The following is a 17,894-nucleotide window of genomic DNA, read 5'->3' as shown; positions in this document are numbered from 1 at the left end:
AGTTAAATTGACCAAATTAATATTAGACTTATTTAGCATATTTAAAATGATCAAAATAATTATATGTTCAACAAATTTTGTATGACTGCACATGGTTGAAACAACGTAGATCCATCTTAACCCCAGATCTATCAAGCACCGAGAGGAATCAAATCTCTCGAGGTTGAAACTTTTCCTCAAGTTTTTTCACTCAAAAAATAGGTTTTCACCTCGAGAGATGTGATCCCTCTCAGTACTTGATAGGTCTGGGGTTAAAATGGATCTAGGATGGTGTTAAACACAACCATGGAGAAGACACGAGTGTTCAAGATAAACATTGAATGCATATATTATTTACATGATATATATTTATAATACATTGGAGTGACTCTTGGATTCATATTCCAAGGTCTCTTTGACTCCCTTTGACTATTCAACTTCCTCACCATAACCCTTAGCGGATTAGGTGTCCAACATTCCCACCCTAATCCAGAGGGGTATATACGAGTCCAAGAAGAGAGCTATAATACAAAATACAATAATGCATGAAAAAAATAGGTTGAATGAGCTGTCTAAAATGAAAGTATATGGTGAGAGAACTCAAGGTCTCAGCCGACGATGATTTAATGATTACGACCAACACTGGAACAATTAGTGTAGTTCCTGGAACTCTTCCAAATATGGCAAGAAGCCGAAATATTCTGCTAGAGGAAGTGTCACTAATTATTTGGAGAGGGAGACCTTCAACCTAGAAAAGGGAGGTATACAACCTGCGGTGGTTTAAGGATGACCACCAACCAAAGGCACGATTAGGGGAATCTTTGTCTTTGGCTACAACTCTGAATCTGGTATGGAAGGTTGTGGCTCAAGCTTGCTTGAGCTTTTGTGTCTCTCGCTATGATTATGAATTAGGAAACAGGTTCAAGTTGTCTTTCAAGATCACTTGATGTGGCTTTGAAGTTTGTAGATGTCCGTCACTTCCCCCCCATCAGATACAAGGTGAGATGATAGAGAAAAATCAACTGCAAGACTTTTCAATACTCTAGATGAAATTCTAACATATGCCTGAAATATCATCTTGGCCATTGAAGCCCATTGCTAAGAAGCAATCCATCCAATGCGAATCTTTATTCTTGCAGGAGGCTTGTTTTTGAAGCATCTGTTTGAAGAATGAGTGGTTTTATGACAGTTCTCACATGGATGAAGATAAAAAAATGATCATTCATATGTACAACTCGGTCACAATGTTGGCATTGAACAATCTATTGTGGTTGTTGTGCAAGAGGACTAGAATCAAGAATGGCTGAAGGTGAGCTGTCATGAAGAAATCGAGCACTATGGAACTAGATGGGATTTGAGTAATTAGGAATATGAGAGGTCGCATCCTTGTCATATAAAATACCATTAATGTGCTTGTTATGGAGAAGCTCTTCCCAAGGTCTGATGATAGGCTTTGAAAGTGTATGCTGAATTTTTGCGTCTTTTAAATCTGCTCTTGCACTGGGCTCAGTGATCTGAACAATTTATGGTCTGGACTTCAAAATGGGATTACTTTGAGCAAAAACAAGTTCAAAATGTTGTCTTTTCTGTTGTAACTCATGTTGTTGAAGTTGAGATTGAAGATGCAAAAAGTCAATTTTCTCTTGTGCATTTTGTAGACAAGTTTGAATATTTGTGAGAGTGATTTTGCTAACTTTTACCATATCATCAACAATGGAATGTATTGGAGTATTCAGCAACTCTAATGGATCATCAAGGCTAGCCCTTTTTTTTAACAATTATACCCAAACTCTACAATGAATATTGATTAAAAACAACATTAATATTCTATGCATCAACCAGTGCAATCAACTAATCTATACACCAGCGCAATCCTAAAATATGAACCAACTCAATTAATATACCATAAATCTCGAAGTATATTAATGCATGTATAAGAACCGTTTATTGAACATCACCATATAATCTCACTCTTCAACATACTATATGGCCTTCAAACAACATTCAACGTATACCATTCAATGTACTCTAGTAAAAATGATGGAATTAGTGACCAGGTGACTAAAAAGGTTATTCACCACAACTTTTCCAAGTGAAATACTACCAATAATGAGCAATTTTAAGTGACCTAGCTAAAAATGACTAACATAAACGACTAATTTAGTCTCGAGTTAATATATATGACTAGATAATAAGTAATGCAACTAAAAATGACTAGCACGAATGACTAATTTAGTTTAGGAACAAAAATACGAGTACTTAAAAAGTACTACAATAATACAAATTAGTCATTTATGTTAGTCATTTTCATTTTGGTCGATGAATGGCTACACAACATGGACCCTATGAGCCAATCAATCATGTTGTTCATGCAGTTCCCACGCAACACAAACATTTGATGGTCGATCATAGCCATATATTTTATGATGATTTTCATAGATGCAAAACCTATAACAATGAACTATATTCTATTGCCAAAGCTTCTAAGCAATGAAAGGATTATATTCAAACCTACTGTGACATATTGCACTCACATGCTTATGAGAGTGTTAAGAATCATACTTTCTTCACACTTTGTTTGATCCTCTCCTTAAATTGTCACCTCAAAGGAATGCTTCAATTATATCTGTGAGGTGTGAGATTGATATCCTTCTATCAAATACCAAAGACATCTTTTATATCCTAGTTAGATTTATATTTTTCCTCATTTTTCTCATTTCCTTTTGCTATATTTATGTGTGGAGATGCGAATACCTTTGTTATATTTTATAGGAGGATCATGACATTGTAGGTGAGTAAGTAGTCCTAACCTTTTGATTTGTTTTCATATTATTAGATCTATTTTGGCATATTCTAATAGCATTTCTCATCATTGATGTTACATAATCATGGCCTCTCGTGCTCTTACGAGATTAATCATTCTTCATTCAATTATGTTAACTTGGACACTAAACACAATTGGCAATATCCTTCAAATGCATAAACATTAAACAATATTGACAATATACTCTACCCAAGGGCCATTTTGATTTGATTTTTTTAATAAATATTAAAAATATTTTTAATTTGAAAATATAATCTAAATTGATTAAATATTTTTAATTTTTTAATATTAAAAATAGATTAACTATGAAAATCCAAATATTCTTTAAAAAAATAAAAAAATTCTCCGAACAACTTTTAACTAAACCCAAACCAAAATAGATAAAAAAAAATTAGTGTTTTCTCCAGATTAATCTGGCAGCGCTTAATAGATATTTAATCCGTGCTTAACAGAGATTTAACCCTGCAAGAGGGGTTTACAATTTTTTTCGTTTGATGTTTAGCTGTATAATGCACCTCATGAGTCAATTTTGGTTTTACTGATAGCTCAAGTTTTAATTTGCTAGATAATGGCAGCAAGTGGCGGTAAATTTTCTGAATGGTTATTTCGATGTCATGGTTCCTTCCATTACATTATAGATGTAAATAGTGGAGTGAAGAGAAAAACAGAATGATGATGTTGGTTTAAATTGAGATAAATATTCTTCTGCTCTCAAGTTTGACCCATGGCATTGGAAACAACATCTACAAGATCAAGATCTCTCAAAGAACCCCTCGCTTATGCCTTTTGGAGGAGGTGGCTCACTTTGTCCACGAATGCATTTGGAAAAGCTTGAGATGGTTCTCTTCCTTCATAACTTCGTCACCAAATTCAGGGTATTGGTAGTTTGAATGCCTCTGGTAATAGAGAGCCACTGAAACTTGTAGCGAGATACAAAAACAGTGAGAACAACAAAAGGAGAAGATGTAGGATTTGCAGAGCAACTGTTTCAGTGTGGAAAATGCCAATTTTGCTTCCAGCACAAGTAGGACTATAGAATTCTTTTAGCATTGTAATGTTTCATATTAGTATGTATGGCATGTGCATGTTTCACCATTTAAGGGCTTGAGTAGAAGAGAAAGGAGGGCTTAAAAGGAGCTGAAGAGATAGAGGGCAGAGGATGACGTAGTACAAGAGAAGAGTGGAGAGGCTAAATGGAATAGGAAGAAAAATCAGGCTTGGATGGAAAGAAGAGAGAAGATGAGGCTAGGACATCCGACGCAGAGGACTGTAACTTTATGGAGTGCCAAGGAGATGGTGTGGAGGAGTTGGTATGATTACACAACTATATGCATGATAACATAACTATATGCATGATAGTGTTAACATTATTATTTTTAAATATTATATATATATATATATATTATTAATTATATTTAATTTTGAAATAAATAAAATAAAAACAAATATTATATATATATATATATATATATATATATATAAATAAATAAAAAAAAGTGTATTATAAAATATTCATAATTTTAATTTAATTTTGTTTATTTTTGTTATGTATATTACAAAATATATTGTGCATTGTTGTTGTGCATATTTGATAAAGACATTACCAATGCTGATTAAGTTAGTCAGTGGAGTTCCCTATAATTTTTTTTCAGACGAATTTTAATTAAAATTAATTAAACATGTATATTAATTTTTGTTTCTGATTTACATTGTTTTTCATTTAGATAATATTTTTATTTTTATTTTAAAAGAGACATGTCAACTCTAAGTTGAGAAAAAATGAATTATACATCTCATCCTGTTATACACAGTATTTTTTAGCAACCATATAAATTAAATAGCTAACCTATGTCAATAGACGACAATCCATAATAAGCATTAAAACACTTATTTCATGATATCTATCACATGGCTAATATCATAAAACCATAAAAAAATAACTAAATTATAATTTTATTATTATTGTTATTGTTAATAATAAAAATAATTAACACATAACTTAAACATTTATACATTTAAAAAATATATCATAAGATTCTTTACTATGGAGATTCATCCACACTCTATCATACAAAATCCTAATTTATGATACCATGGCTTTATTATGCCAATAAGCATGTCTGCTTTGGATAAGGGCTTCCAGAGTTTTAATTTAATTACCAAGAATTATTAGGTGGATGGTAAGGATTTAACCTCCATAAAATATTCTAGAGTATTCTTCTTAATATACACAAATCAAAGGATGAGATTTATCTTCAAAGTAGTTATGTTTTTCCTCTAATTAAATTGATTAATTAAAAAAATGTGATATGAACAAGTGTCATAAAGTTATAAGCTTTTAGGCACATGGTATTGATAACCCATGGTAGTGGCTCATGGTATTATAAAAAAATCTATATACAAATTAAAGATCACCGTAAATATCCATACTTGAGAATCTTGTTATGTGTTTTTTAATATGTATATATGTTTAACTTATATATTAATTCTTTTTACAATTAATAGTAATTATAATAATTTAATTAGTTTTTATGATTTTTTTTAACAATCTGAGATATATCATAAAGTAAGTGTTTTGATGTTTATTATACTTTGATTCATATGAGCATTTACTACACATTTAATTTATATGGCTACTTTTTGAATATTTTTATTTGTTTAAAATTCATAAGGGATTCGTGGGTTAGGGTGGATGGGTGAGCATTAGATGTGACATGTTAAATGTGAGATATTTTAAATTCATTTATTTATATTGTAACTTTGATTTTTATTAATAACAGTGAACAATATTTTAGATAAAAGAAAGTATAATATACAAATCACATTAAAATATATAACATATAAATAATATTTTAGATTTTATCCTTATGGTTGTCATTTAGGGATTTTTGATTCGGATCATCCATAGTATTGTGTGCCTCTTGTTGTCCACGTTTCATCCCAATGTGGATCCATCTTCAGGGTAGAAGTGATAGATTGAAAGAAGAGCTTACCAACCAGAACAAATAAATACCTAATACTTGAAAACAAAAAACAAAAATCCCCCTATTTTCTAAAACTAAACCTAAGCCTACACTACACTAGACTAACTACTCGAAAAAAAACATTTAATTTATTATATTAAAAGTATTTATTTAATTATTAATTTTTTTTTATAATAAACATTGCTTTATTTTTTATTTCCTAAATATTTTTAATTAAAATAACCAATTAATTTAATAACTTTAAATTATTCTATAAATTAATATCCCTTTTAATGAGAACTAATTAATAATAATATTAATACTAAATGACCAACAATAATTTATTAATGAATATTCTATCAATTTTATGATGAAATATATAAAATTATTACGTTAAAATTAGTATTAATATCTACTTAAAAAAAGAGATTCCTAATGTTGATAAAAAAAATTATTTTTTTAATTCATTACCATTAAATAACAGTCAGAATTAATAAAAAGCTTAATAATATTTATTAAAATGTCAAGCTAATAATGATATTAATAATAATTATTAGATTTTTTTAGTTAATAATAACCAATAATTTAATTTTAATGATATTTGCTCCATGTTATTTTAATTATTAGAATATTAAAAAAAAAAAAAATGAAAAATTAATTAATTTATAAGAATATAAATAATAAATAACTATTTATTAATTAATATTCTATCAATTTTATAATGAAATATATAAAATTATTGTGTTAAATTAATATTAATATCTACTAAAAGAAATTCCTAAGGTTGATAAAAAGAAATTAATTGTTGAATTGAGGCTTCTGTGATCATATCAGGTTTATGAGAAATTCTTCTGCGTAAATCACACGATAAATCATTTGTCGACGCGTTTCGAACCAACAACTGTGTTCATCGTCAGGACAAGTTGAAGAAATAGATCCAGCTTAGCATGTTAAATAGTTTGAGCAGAGACTCCAACGGCTATCTTGACTAACGGCTAATTTTGACTTGAGGACCAGAGTCAAGATTTAGTATAAATTAGTTAAATTATGTGAATAAATAAAAATATAAAATAATTTAAAATTGTTAAAGGTTAGTTAGAAAGTTATTAAAAAATTAAAATTAGTTTTTTAAATAGGACTTAAATAATATATATATATATATATATATATATATATATATATATATATATATATATATATATATATATATATATATAAAGGTTAGTTAAAAAATAAATAAATAAATAAATAAATTGAAATATACATAAAAATGATAATGAAAAGCCCCGAGGGATAGCTCAAATGGTCGAGTTCCCATTGCTAAGTACTCTCGCGGTTTGGGAAGTCACGGGGTCAAATCTCCTTGACGCCCTCGGGGTTAGGCCTAATATGGCTGACCGGCAGATCCCTTCGGGTGGAGCTGCCCCGCTTCTCTATGTGGACGTAGCGGCCACTCCGGTGCCCGTGAACCACACTTAAAAAAATTAAAAAAAAATGATAATGAATAAAATTTTAATTACGAAAGCAATAAAAGGTAAAAAGATTTTATTTCATTTTAAATAAATTAATTAATTAAAAAAATAAAAAAATAAATAAATAAAAATAAACCAAAATAAATAAATAAATAAATAATAATAATAAAATAAAATAAAAAAATAAAAATAAATAAAAAGAAAAAGAGAAAGAAAAAGAAAAAGAAAAATAATAATAATAATAATAATAATAAATAAATAAAATAAAATAAAATAAAATAATAATAATAATAATAATAAAATAAATAAATAAACAAAAATAAAAATAAATCAATAAATGATGATGATGATGATGGTGGTGGTGCTGGTGGTGGTGGTGGTGGTGGTGGTGGTTAACGTCGGCTGAGACCAAATAATGGTCTATCGGACCTAAAGAAACAAATTGTCTATTTTGATTTAAGATTTTATTCCTATGCTCAAAAAGCTTGGAGAGAAGCCTCCCGAGCTCACTATAATTTTGACATTGTAAAAGGCTAGGAAGGTCAGTATTGTAACAAAGATTGTGAAACTAAGATCTAATGTGGTTATACGTGGGGCACTCTAAGAGGAAGTGGTTTTCATCCTCGATGTTCCTATTCTTACATATATGGCAGATCCTTTCCGTCCATGGTGTTTTAGGAACTGCCCAACGACCTGTTTCACTATGGAGCTCAAGAGAATTCGTTCTAATCTTTGCTATATTAATTTTCTTCTTTGAGCTAGTTAAAATAGAGAGATACTTTTGATCTTCTAGGGTGGGGTTGATGACCTTCTTATAATAACTTAATTTTCTTTTAGCCGCTAAGTCTTTCTCACACCACATTTTTTCTTTGAACTCAGAAGTAAAAATATCTTTTGTCACACTCAACATATACATATACATAAAATTAAAAAAAATTAAAAATATGGCATGAATGCTAACTATATTATATCATATAAACCCCCCCTATGCCTTACCGCATGTTAGTTTATATGCTGCGTTAATCTATATGCTGCACGGTGAATTTGATTATGGTTTGGACATATGATATTGTATTCAACCCTAAAGCTCATCAACCCTTTAGTACGTGGCATGTATTAAATTGGCGCGGTGATTTTTGGTCCGACCGCAGCCTCTGCCGGCGTCGAGTCATTGGTTGCCTTTATGGTTCTTGTCCACACTTTGGCAGGTGGCATGGCTTACCCGCTTGGCCATGTGACACCTCGGGTTTCGTCCTCTCGACCTCCCCGCTCCAGCTTCCCGCGCTGCATCAACGGCCGAGATTCATTCCTCAGATCGAAGGGCTGGGGTAAGTTCAAGGGTTTTAGGTTAATACTTAAGCCCACGGAAGCAAGCCTGGGGTTCATTTGCTCCATAAGGCCCGCTCGACTCCTCTCTGGTTCTCAGACACCGGTTCGAATCCACCAGCGCCGTCCTCGAATCCTGTTGACATCCCTGAGGCCGTGGGTTTGCCCATCGAGAGCTTGCACAGGTAATGCATTTTCGTTTGCTCGCATGTTCTTCTGCTTTTACCTCTGTCGTTCGCGCTCAGAGTTATGATTGTTCGCCCGTCTAAAAGCTCATACTAATTTTGGTTTTCTTTGCTGGAAGTGTATGCAGATGGGCTCGCTACGAGCCCCTTTACCAACGGCGGAATGTTAACCTCGGCGCCTCAGCTCTCACGGCAATTTACAGGTAAGAGGTTGACTCTTGTTTTTTTCTGGGTGCGAGAGCTCTAAAGCTCCTTCGACCATAATGTATCAACACTTGTGATTATTGCAGTCTATTTTCTGATGCTGGTTTTCTCTCGTTTTCGCCCTGATGAGGTGTTTCCTGAGGGAATCCTCACGGCTTATATGTATTTTAATCTCAGGGCTTATATCCTCGACCTGCTCTGGTGAGATATGATATACGACAGATCTTCTGTGTTCAATCTCATTCGACTGTGAATTTGCTTTGGGCATTCCTACCCTTTCGGGATTTTTGGGCTTTAATGCCTCTGTGTATATTTTTAATTGCAGACTGTATATGAGCTGGCCGTAATGCCAAACTTGCTGGTTAACGCTTTCTCAAGTCGGACCAGTCTACATAATTTGTTTTCAGTTATATAAAAATGTTTTTATTTTCAAAGTTATATTATCCGAGCTCTACTCTAATTTTTGCATTCGATGTTTGTTGTTCAATCTGAGCCCCCTTCTGGGTTGCTTGCATTTTGAACATTATTGATATGATTCGCTATTGTCATTGCTCGCTAATGGTTACCCGCCCCGAATATGGTTAAGCTTGCCCGTCTCTGTGACGGCAGGGTTCTTTCAAGTTTACTTATATTTATGTTAACAGTTTTGCTGTAAATGGTACCATTGTCTCCGTATAACTATGTCATAGAATAGTTCTGTTATTTGATGTCCCCGGCTCAGTTTATACAATAGCGCAATATTTCTTTTTCTATTGTAGAAATTGGATTATAACATATGTAGGAAGTTTTACTTTGAAGCATGCACAGGTACTTTGTTGTTGATATGGGTTACTCCGGAGGAATTCCACACAGCCGTGCTCACAGCTGTGGTTGCGTATCCTCCGAGTTGTTTTAACCCTAGCATGATTACTGATTGATGCCTCGTTTTTCGATAATCTGTATTCGTTTGTTTCCTCTGTTGGTTATAAGCTTTGAACATTACTCTTAACGGCAACGGTTGTATCTGGTCCATCGCATGGTTCCACCATTTCTTGCAATCGCAGAGTTTGTTTCTTTTCCTAAAATAATGTGTTAAATTTCCGAGATTCAACAGTCTCTTGCATTTTAAGATTTGTTTATCACCTTTCTGTCGGAGTTCAAAGGGAAAGGTTTACGGCCGGCATTCCTTGCGCAGGGCTTGAAATGTCTCTGTCGCTTGCTCTCGGCACATTAACAGCTGGTTATGCCCTATGGCATTCTGGACCGCTTGTCTTATTATATGTTTCTCTTTACTTGGGACTACCTCTGTCACTCTGTTTATTTCTTTATTATGTCTATCAGTAAATGGTCTGTCATTTAAGTTAGAACTACCCACCTGTTTTAACTATATTAACAACATGATAGTAATAAAAGGATATCGGACACACAGTTTATTCCTTGACTACTATAAGCCCACTGTGTAATCAGAATTCACTATTTACTTAAATACTCTACAATATGAACTCGTACTTGGTTCGCCAGTGTCGTGAATAGGCACTTTAGTAAGTTCACCTGCATTCCGAATCCGCTCTTACCACCCAACCATGAGATCCATCTATAAGACTGGATTCTCCCCCCGAGCCATCTTGCAGGCCTACAATCCTCAACAAGATATGTGCACCTTGTGCCTGGTTGTCTGGTCCTCACCAGAATTAACCAGTTTCTTGTATTTTCCTCTTTTTCCTTTCTTCTGGAAAAAAGATCCTTCTGTCTGTCCCAACAGCACAGAACTTCCTCCCCACTCCCAGGACTTTTCCTGTTTGGGAGGGTGGTTTCAATCAGTTATCACAACTGACTTCTTTCTTTAAAATCCTCCTTTAAGAGGCTGCCAACATTTCAAGAAAATATTTAAATTTCTCAATAAAGTAGTATATTAGAGTTTTGTTTTTTTTTTGTAAAATAAAAACAACAACTACCACACTATCTTTTACCATAGTAAAATTCCACATTTACATCTTCCGGGGTCATTACATCTCCCCCTCCTGTGATTGGACATCGTCCCGATGTCTGTTTCCCCTAAACAAGTTCGGGTAAGCTTCTTTAAGGAGTTCCTCATCCTCCCAAGTGGCCTCATCAGGCCCATAGTGCTGCCACTGCACTTTAGCTTGGGTAATAACCCGCTTCCGCAGCCGCACTTCTCTCCGGTCGAGGATGTTCAGTGGTTCGACCAGAACCTCGCCTTCTGGCTCGACCTGCAACCAACAACAATTCTAGTTATTTCTCTGTTTGAGGTCAAAGCTTAGCTAGAACAACCAGATTAATTCTTACCCGAACATCCTGCCATTTGATCACATGTTTAGGATCGTAGACGTATTTTTTTAGTACAGAAACGTGGAATACATTGTGGATCTTAATATGACTTGGCAGGGTGAGTTGGTAAGCTACTGGCCCCACTCTTGCCAAGATTTGAAAAGGTCCAAAATAGCGAGGAGCAAGTTTGGCACACCCACTCCACTGCAAGGTACTCCTTCTGGCTTGAATTCTTACAAAAACATGGTCTCCGACCTGAAATTCCTTGAATCTTCTCTTCCGGTCTGCAAAACTTTTTTGTCTGTCCTGGGCAGCCTTTAAGTTGGTACGCACCTTTTTCACCATGTCTTCCATTTCCTTGAGCATTTCTGGGCCAAATCTTAATCTATCCTCAGGTCCACCCCAACTTGAGGGTGTGCGGCATTTCCGCCCATACAAGACCTCAAAGGGACTCAGCTGTGTTGACGTGTGATACCCATTATTATATGCGAATTCAACCAGGTGGAGATATTCCTCCCATTGAGTCGGTTTCAGCATTACACATGCTCTCAACATGTCCTCCACCACCTGGTTCACCCGTTCCGTTTGGCCATCGGTCTGGGGATGATAGGCTGTGCTGAAGTTCAGCTGTGTTCCCAGTTCAGCAAACAATGTTCTCCAAAAAGTTGATGTGAACTTAACATCACGATCAGATATTATTACCTTCGGAAGTCCATGCAGTTTGAACACATTTTGCATGAAAATATGAGCAATTTGCACAGCCTTATACGTGGACTGCACAGGTATGAAGTGTGCTGCCTTACTCAGCTTATCTACCACCACCATAATGGAATCATTATTTTTCTTTGTTCGAGGTAACCCGGTTATAAAATCCATGGAAATAGTTTCCCATTTCCATTCCGGAATGGGTAAGGGTTGTAGCAGCCCTGCTGGATGCAAATGCTCCGCCTTAATCTGTTGACATTCCAGGCATCGTGCCAGGTATTCAGCTACATTCTTCTTCATTCCTGGCCAATAGTATTCCTTCCGAAGTGCGGTGACCATTTTTTGGTATCCTGGGTGCCCGGTATAGTGGCTGATGTGAAATTCGTCCAGAATCAGTTTTCTAAGACTATCTTCGTTAGGTACATACAACCTTTTATTAAAGTACAACATTCCGGCATCATCTAATTCATATCCCTGCTGTGTTTCCCTACCAGAAAGTTGTTGTACCTGCTGTTTAATTTGCTGATAATCAACATCTTGATCAGCTGCTATTTTTATCTTTTCAAGTAAGGTATTCTGCCATCTACTGACCGAAATTTTGCACAAGCACTGCACCTTTCGACTCAATGCGTCAGCTACACGGTTCTCCTTCCCTTTTAAGTGTTTAATTTCAAAATCAAAACCACTTAGGAAATCCGCCCAACGAGCTTGCCTCGTATTTAAGGTGGGTTGGCTGAAATAGTTTGTTAGACTATGATGGTCTGTTAACAACAGAAATTTCCTTCCCAAGAGGTAATGTCGCCACATCTTCAGTGCATGAATAACGACTGCCAACTCCAAGTCGTAGGCAGAGTATTTCTGCTCATGTTCCTTTAGTTTTCTTGATTCGTATGCAATTACTCTTCCTTCCTGCATCAACACTCCGCCCACACCCTCTTTACTTGCGTCAGTACAAACCACGTAATCCTTATTAGGATCAGCTATACTCAAAATGGGTGCGGTGGTGAGTAAATGTTTAAGCTGCTCAAAGCTCCGCTGACACTCTGGGGTCCATTTGAATACCTTCCCTTTCTTTTGTAAGGAGGTGATAGGGTATGCTACCCTTGAAAAACCCTCCACAAACCTTCTATAATAGCCAGCTAACCCCATAAAGGACCTAATATCTGCCACGTCCTTTGGTATGGGCCATTCCATTATAGTCCTTATTTTCTCAGGGTCTACTGCAATCCCCTCCTTGGTGATTATATGGCCTAAGTATTGTATCTCTTCCCGGAAGAAATCACACTTACTAAACTTAGCATATAACTGATGTTCCCGCAGAGTTTGTAGCACCACTCTAAGATGTTCCTCATGCTCCTCCCTCGATCGGGAGTAGATCAGAATATCGTCAATAAATATCAACACAAATTTATCCAAGAACCTGTGAAACACACTGTTCATCAAACACATAAAGGTAGCAGGTGCATTGGTCAGACCGAAAGGTAGCACCACAAACTCGTAATGCCCATACCGTGTTCTGAAAGTTGTCTTAGCGATATCTTCCTCTTTGATTCTAATCTGGTGATAACCAGATCGCAAATCGATCTTAGAGAACACCGTTGCCCCCTTCACTTGATCGAAAAGTTCATCAATCCGAGGCAAAGGATATTTATTTTTGATTGTGAGATTATTCAGCTGACGATAGTCGATACACATCCGAAGAGTTCCATCTTTCTTTTTGACAAATAACACTGGGGCTCCCCATGGTGATACGCTGGGGCGGATGTAATTTTTGTCTAGCAGCTCCTGCAGTTGCATTTTTAATTCTGTTAATTCTGGTACGCTCATTCGGTAAGGTGCCCGCGACACGGGTGCTGCCCCCGGGGTCAGTTCGATGGTAAAGTCCACATCTCTTTTAGGTGGTAATCCCGGTATTTCCTCTGGAAAAACATCTGCAAATTCTTGCACCACTGGAATGTTGTCCAGCGTAGCGGTTTTGTCTTTCTGATTTGCGTAGCCCACCTGAATAGCATAAATCTGACATTTCTTTTTGATGCATTTAGCTAGCTGGGACGCTGTAATGGGTCGGATCCGTACGGGGTGCTTGATCCCTTGCAATTCTTGCTGCTCCCCAAGATCATCTTTATAGTAGATGGTTTTAGTCTTGCAGTTTACTAATGACCAGTGTTTCTCCAGCCAGTCCATCCCAATCAGGATGTCATATGAACCCAACGGTAGTACATTCAGATCCACTACTATTGGCTGTCCTGCTACGGTTAAAGAGCAATTATTTATTTTTGCCAAGACCCGTCTCTTGGCTCCCGTAGCTAGTTGGACCAACCATGGATTTCTGAATTTTTCAGATTGTAACTTACACTGTTCTACTATCTTTGGGCTAATATAACTTAAAGTAGCTCCTGGATCAATGAGAACAACTATAGAAAGGTTTGAGATTTTACCTTCAAATTCCACCATAGTCGGCTGGTATTCCGCTTGGCGATCATCCAAGGCTGCGTTAATCCTTGGTACACTACGTGCCACATCCCCAACGGTCGATGCTTCGTGAATCTGGGATATCTGGTCCGTACCCTTTCGCTGTGGGCAGTTCTTGACATAGTGAGGTCCTCCACAGCCCCAGCATTGAACTGGAGGTCTGGCCATTCCTTCACCCTCCGGCCTAACAGGCTGTTCACTTACTCTGGTCTCACTTGTTGGCCTAGCCCGGGGCGCACTTCTTGCTACAGTTCTGTTGTTCAATCCTTTACCAGCTCCCTTACCACCATTGCTGCGACCTCCTTTGCTGTTTCCGACAATCCGATTACCCCTTCTTTCATTCCATCTTTTATTTGGAGCATCCCCCTTCTGTTTATTCTGCTGGTAACAGATCCTCGCTTTGCGGATAGCTTCATCCATTGTCCTAGGATTGTCAAACTCAATCCTTTCTCTTATATATGAAGGTAAGCTGCTCACAAACCTTTGCACCTTGGCTTTTTCCTCCTTAATATAAGGTACATAACGAAGCAGAGAAGTAAAACGATTAATAAATTCGTCCATAGTCTGCTGTCCCAGCCGTAAATCATGGAATTCTCTTGCCTTTTCATCGTAGAAGCGCTCGGTCAGATATCTCTCTTTGAAGTATTTCTGAAACTTCTCCCATGTGATGGTCCGTTCACTTACCCCCTTGACAATCTTGATTTCCTCCCACCACAGGGTTGCTTTACCTTGTAACTGGAAAATAGCCAGTCGCGCCTTCAAGTTATGATCATACTCGTACAACTGGAAATATTTGTTCATGTTAATTAACCATGCTTCAGCCGCTTCTTCCTGTTCCCCATCAAAATGTGGGGGTTTAATTTTTCGAAATTCTCCCTGCAGCTCCATCCTCTGACGTTTTGAAGTTTGTTGTTCAAGTACATTATCAGAATGGTCCTCCTTACCTTCTGAATTTTCAGGTCCAGTTTGATAGTTTTGTTCTTCTGTCATCTTCTGCTGTTCCGCACTGGGATTAGCTAAGGGTGGGTTCTGCCTGTCCGACAAACTCTTCAGAATTCTCTCTTGTTCCACTGTCAAGCGTGCGTTGTCTTCTCGTAATCGTGCCATCTCATTTTTCAACTCCTGAACAGTTTCCAGTATTGCGAGATTTGTACTACGTGTTTCCTCGCCCAGCTGTACCCACAGCTCTGGGTTTTCCCGAGGGGCGCTGCCGGCTCCCTGCATTTCACTTCTTTTTTTTTCCAGTTGACTATCAGCTGTTGTGTTCCTGTATCTCACCCCTAAAATAGGCAGAAACAACAGTTAGTTGGTTTATTAACTCTCTATACATATGTATGGTGTAATTTTCTGCACAGTGAAACATGTCGTTCCTGAGGCCACAGTGTTGAAACTGGGCTCTGATACCAATTTGTCACACCCAACATATACATATACATAAAATTAAAAAAAAAATTAAAAATGGCATGAATGGTAACTATATTATATCATATGAACCCCCCCCTATGCCTTACCGCATGTTAGTTTATATGTTGCGTTAATCTATATGTTGCACGGTGAATTTGATTATGGTTTGGACATATGATATTGTATTCAACCCTAAAGCTCATCAACCCTTCAGTACGTGGCATGTATTAAATTGGCGCGGTGATTTTTGGTCCGACCGCAGCCTCTGCCGGCGCCGAGTCATTGGTTGCCTTTATGGTTCTTGTCCACACTTTGGCAGGTGGCATGGCTTACCCGCTTGGCCATGTGACACCTCGGGTTTCGTCCTCTCGACCTCCCCGCTCCAGCTTCCCGCACTGCATCAACGGCCGAGATTCATTCCTCAGATCGAAGGGCTGGGGTAAGTTCAAGGGTTTTAGGTTAATACTTAAGCCCGCGGAAGCAAGCATGGGGTTCATTTGCTCCATAAGGCCTGCTCGACTCCTCTCTGGTTCTCAGACACCGGTTCGAATCCACCAGCGCCGTCCTCGAATCCTGTTGACGTCCCTGAGGCCGTGGGTTTGCCCATCGAGAGCTTGCACAGGTAATGCATTTCCGTTTGCTCGCATGTTCTTCTGCTTTTACCTCTGTCGTTCGCGCTCAGAGTTATGATTGGTCGCCCGTCTAAAATCTCATACTAATTTTGGTTTTCTTTGCTGGAAGTGTATGCAGATGGGCTCGCTACGAGCCCCTTTACCAATAGCGGAATGCTAACCTCGGCGCCTCAGCTCTCACGGCAATTTACAGGTAAGAGGTTGACTCTTGTTTTTTTCTGGGTGCGAGAGCTCTAAAGCTCCTTCGACCATAGTGTATCAACACTTGTGATTATTGCAGTCTATTTTCTGATGCTGGTTTTCTCTCGTTTTCGCCCTGATGAGGTGTTTCCTGAGGGGATCCTCACGGCTTATATGTATTTTAATCTCAGGGCTTATATCCTCGACCTGCTCTGGTGAGATATGATATACGGCAGATCTTCTGTGTTCAATCTCATTCGACTGTGAATTTGCTTTGGGCATTCCTACCCTTTCGGGATTTTTGGGCTTTAATGCCTCTGTGTATATTTTTAATTGCAGACTGTATATGAGCTGGCCGTAATGCCAAACTTGCTGGTTAACACTTTCTCAAGTCGGACCAGTCTACATAATTTGTTTTCAGTTATATAAAAATGTTTTTATTTTCAAAGTTATATTATCCGAGCTCTACTCTAATTTTTGCATTCGATGTTTGTTGTTCAATCTGAGCCCCCTTCTGGGTTGCTTGCATTTTGAACATTATTGATATGATTTGCTATTGTCATTGCTCGTTAATGGTTACCCGCCCCAGATATGGTTAAGCTGCCCGTCTCTGTGACGGCAGGGTTCTTTCAAGTTTACTTATATTTTGTTAACAGTTTTGAGGTAAATAGTACCATTATCTCCGTATAATTCTGTCATTGAATAGTTCTGTTATTTGATGTCCTCGGCTCGGTTTATACAATAGCGCCATATTTCTTTTTCTATTGTAGAAATTGGATTATAACACATGTAGGAAGTTTTACTTTGAAGCATGCACAGGTACTTTGTTGTTGATATGGGTTACTCCGGAGGAATTCCACACAGCCGTGCTCACAGCTGTGGTTGCGTATCCTCCGAGTTGTTTTAACCCTAGCATGATTACTGATTAATGCCTCATTTTTCGATAATCTGTATTCGTTTGTTTCCTCTGTTGGTTATAAGCTTTGAACATTACTCTTAACGGAAACGGTTGTATCTGGTCCATCGCATGGTTCCACCATTTCTTGCAATCGCAGAGTTTGTTTCTTTTCCTAAAATAATGTGTTAAATTTCCGAGTTCAACTGTCTCTTGCATTTTAAGATTTGTTTATCACCTTTCTGTCGGAGTTCAAAGGGAAAGGTTTACGACCGGCATTCCTTGCGCAGGGCTTGAAATGTCTCTGTCGCTTGCTCTCGACACATTAATAGCTAGTGATGCCCTATGGCATTCTGGACCGCTTGTCTTAGTATATGTTTCTCTT

General features: G+C 37.0%; 1 long non-coding RNA gene across 1 annotated transcript; it reads left to right on the top strand.

The window, feature by feature from the left end:
* Positions 1-8,822: 8,822 nt before the first annotated feature.
* LOC149226170 (uncharacterized) lies at positions 8,823-9,385 on the top strand. Its single transcript, XR_016247007.1, has 2 exons — positions 8,823-8,952; positions 9,131-9,385. It is a non-coding gene; the product is annotated as an uncharacterized LOC149226170 (long non-coding RNA).
* The last annotated feature ends 8,509 nt before the right edge of the window (positions 9,386-17,894 follow it).

The sequence above is a fragment of the Pinus tabuliformis genome, chromosome J (assembly GCF_031772625.1).
Source record: "Pinus tabuliformis cultivar Carrire ecotype Pingquan chromosome J, CPIR1, whole genome shotgun sequence".
Classification (NCBI taxonomy): domain Eukaryota; kingdom Viridiplantae; phylum Streptophyta; class Pinopsida; order Pinales; family Pinaceae; genus Pinus; species Pinus tabuliformis.
Note: the sequence above shows the minus strand (reverse complement) of the source record. Positions and strands in the feature narration are given on the sequence as shown.